This window comes from Astyanax mexicanus, chromosome 1 (genome assembly GCF_023375975.1).
Source record: "Astyanax mexicanus isolate ESR-SI-001 chromosome 1, AstMex3_surface, whole genome shotgun sequence".
Lineage (NCBI taxonomy): Eukaryota > Metazoa > Chordata > Actinopteri > Characiformes > Acestrorhamphidae > Astyanax > Astyanax mexicanus.
Genome location: NC_064408.1, coordinates 85,221,497 through 85,225,251, shown reverse-complemented (window position 1 = coordinate 85,225,251; position 3,755 = coordinate 85,221,497).

The following is a 3,755-nucleotide window of genomic DNA, read 5'->3' as shown; positions in this document are numbered from 1 at the left end:
TAGGAGTTTCAGTCCAAAAAAATATTTGAAAAATATGAAATTGAAAAAATGATATACAATATTATATAAAGTAATTTCATCTGATTTTGTGAACCCAATATTGTGTCTGGTCTCGTGAGATGAGTGTCTCATCACACCCCTTATAAAAAAGCCATCTACCTTCTGAACCTCTGAGCAATAGCAACACTGTGTTTTTATTGCTAAAAATAAAAATTAAAAATGCTAAAAGCGCTTTAAATGCTAACATGGTAGGACCTTGGGGCCATAAATAGCAAAATAAACAAAACTGACATGTTAAAATTTCCAGATTAATCACAGGATCAATGCATTAACATTAATAGCACAAATTTATATATAATAGAAATGTATATATTTAAATATAAAATCATATTATAACTGTACATTTGTAAGGGCTTAAAGAAGTTTTTAGCTAAAGGGTTCACTGCTGTGGAAAGTCTAATACGTAAGCCAGAAGGTCAGCGATGGTCACCCTTCTCTAGTAGAGCTCCAACATGCAATTACCTCTGACAGTTTAAAAAACCACAAACATCCTATGGGGGAGAGATAGACGGAGAGAGGGAGGAAAAAGAGAGCGGGAGTCCTGGGATAACTGTGTTTTTTTCTGTTGTTGAAATAAAGAGCTGAAAAAAAAAAAGAATAAAAGCTAACCCATGGCTGGCAGTGACAGCTCATTAACGTGGTGCAGGATAACACAGCAGAGGTGCAAAGAAAAAATGACAAGGGGATCTTTTCTCAAGATCACAAAGTAATTATCTCCAGAGTTTGATGCATATATTCTCTGAGCTGTCTGAGGATGTAAAAAGGAAAACAAAGACATGCGTGCTTATAGCTTTTTTTCCTTCTTTTTTTCATTGCTAGCTCACTAATCTCTGGGGCAACGGGATGATAGCAAGACGACGCTAAAGCAAACAAAGAATCTTGACATTGTTAGTCAGGGGAAACAAGTCTGTAGGATCTAGAAAGCCACAAGGCCAAACACAGCCTAAGAGCAGCGTAAAAAAACAACACATTAGATCAGCACACAGAGAGAAGTGTGAAGATCCAGCTCTAGCAAATCCAGAGTCTTATCAGCCAGGACATTCGCTAGCTCCAGCAGAGAGCACACAGTGCGAATACGAGCCAATTAATAATCTAAACGCAACCACTTCAACATTTATTTGCCCTGCAATGCATTATGGATGTGAGGAGTAACCACATCAGACAGGCGCTGCATAAATTTACCTCGGACTATTTCGCCGATCATTAATCTTTTGCATATACAATGAAATTACCATGCGTATGCAAATTAAACGACAGCAATGTTCACAGAGCAATGTCACAACAAATTCTAACCTTTGATTATTCCATTAGGGGGGTGAAAAAGCATGCTCTTAGGAAAAAATAGAAAATAAAAAAAATAAAAAGGACTTTAGATCAGCACATAAATAACTTAAAAGTAGTATGAACAACTGGTATATTTAGAGCTACCTTTACTAACTTAGAACCCTTCTAACTTTTAACTTCAAGATTCTTTTTATACCAATATATACAAAAAAAAAACTTCATAAGTAGAATGTTATCTGAATGTACTGAACATTACAATTTTTACTTTTTAGAATCTGTCAAATTTTCTAGGCATTCTAAATTTTATGGGATTTTTACATTTATTCATTTTTTTCTCACAATCGAAAATGGCCATTTCATATTAGATAAAGATGTTTTTTTAATCAGTGTAAATTAAAAATGTATTCTATTTTATGTTTAGATAAATGCCCAGTTCTTTTTTTCCCAATTTCTCCTACTTTAGCTAGACCAATTGTCCCACCCATTCAGCTGCAAGTCAGCTGTATTTCCCCCATCACGGGTGATGCCACAACACAAAGAGATGCCTCCTCCGCAGTGTTGGGCACGTTACTTTGAAAAAGTAATTAGTTATAGTTACTCATTACTTCTCAAAAAAAGTAACTGAGTTACTAACGGAGTTACTCCACTATAAAAGTAACTCGTTACCAGCAAAAGTAACTATCGCGTTACTTTTTTATTATTCGCCCATCGAAAAAAAAAATCAATTATGTATTTACTATTATTATTAGAAAAATAACAAACGAAAATAAACCCAAAATGTTGACAAAAATATAATCTAACGAATTAAAAAAAATAAAAACGAAATTTTCCACACAACCAAAGAAAATTACTAAAACTTGTAATACTGAAAACAAACGGAAAAAACGGAAAAACGTGTCTGGGGATGAAATTAAACAAACCAAGCCAAGCGAAATATAATCAGAATTATGTTAATTAACACTAACATAAAAGCACAGAACTATTATTTAATTAAAATGATTTTTAAGAACAGCTACACACAATGCTGCAAGTCAAATGCGGAGGCGTTTCACGTGCGCCCAGAGCTACGTGATTATAACTTTTTTCATTTTTATTATAGTTTAATTTTATTTTGTTTTAATTTTTTCTGTTCAGTAAGTTTTAATTTGTTTTTAGAGTGGGCTTGCTAGTTTCTATTAGTTTTTACACATCTCATCAGAGAGATCAATCTAATAAACGTGAGAGAGAGAGAGAGAGAGAGAGAGAGAGAGAGAGAGAGAGAGAGAGAGAGAGAGAAGAGAAAGAAAGAGATTTGCGTGTTTTGGTATGGGCTACTCACAGGTAAATGTTCTCACATACTGTATCTCCTGTTTCTCTTTCATCTGCCTGGCGCTCATATTGTAATCCCATACATAATTCTGCAGTTTCTCAGTGTTTTCTGTCGTATTTTGCGGCTAGCGCGAGCGCTTTACACAAGAACTAAAGGACCAAGAGGTGCCGCGCGGTCGGCACAACACCGCCCGCTGTACAACAGCGCTTATAAATAAATTAAACACGAAAATGAGGATATTCTATCAGTAATTTCAGTTCATTTTAGTTAGTTTTATAAACAAAAAATACAGTTCGAGATAGTTATGGTTTTTCCTTTTAATTTCCGTTTTTATTAGATTCAGTTAACACAAATGTTTTTTCACTTTCAATTTTCGCTATTTCGTTCGCTTTAGTGAACAATAATTGGTTACTTAGCAACATTGTGATTATCACACCAGAGCTTTATATAAAATAAAAATAGGAGCCCGATTTCGGGACGGTCCTCGGGTCAGGTCGGGTTCTGGCAGAGAATCTAAGCTCTAAAAGAGAAAGCAGCAGCACCACAAAAACCGGAGCTGCTAAAAAGAGTTTAACGTCCTTTTAATCGGAACTTGGGCTGTCCACGGCAATCACTGAATTAATTAGAGCATGCAAATCGTCACAATTGTGCCTCACTTCACCACGCCAAACCACAGGCACAGCGGCCAGAAGCTCAAGTTCACCAAAGGAGGGGTTAACCAGGGCAAAGCGAAGTTAAAAAAAAAAAAAAAGTTCATAGAGCGGCTAAAGTAAGGTGCAGTAACGGGGTGTCGGAAATGGTAACGGCGTTATAGTTACAGTCATAGTAATTAGTTAGATTACTCGTTACTGAAAAAAGTAACGGCGTTAGTAACGCCGTTAGTTTTAACGCCGTTACTCCCAACACTGCTCCTCCGACACATGTAAAGTCAACCACTGCCTCTGTTTGAACTGCTGCTGATGCAGCATTGCTGAGTAGCATCACAGTGCGCTTGGAGGAAAGCGCAGCGACTCTGTTCCAATACATCAGCTCAAAGACGCCTTGTGCTGATCGACATCACCCTTTGTAGTGATGTGAGGAGAGAGCGCCATCTTCCGACCCA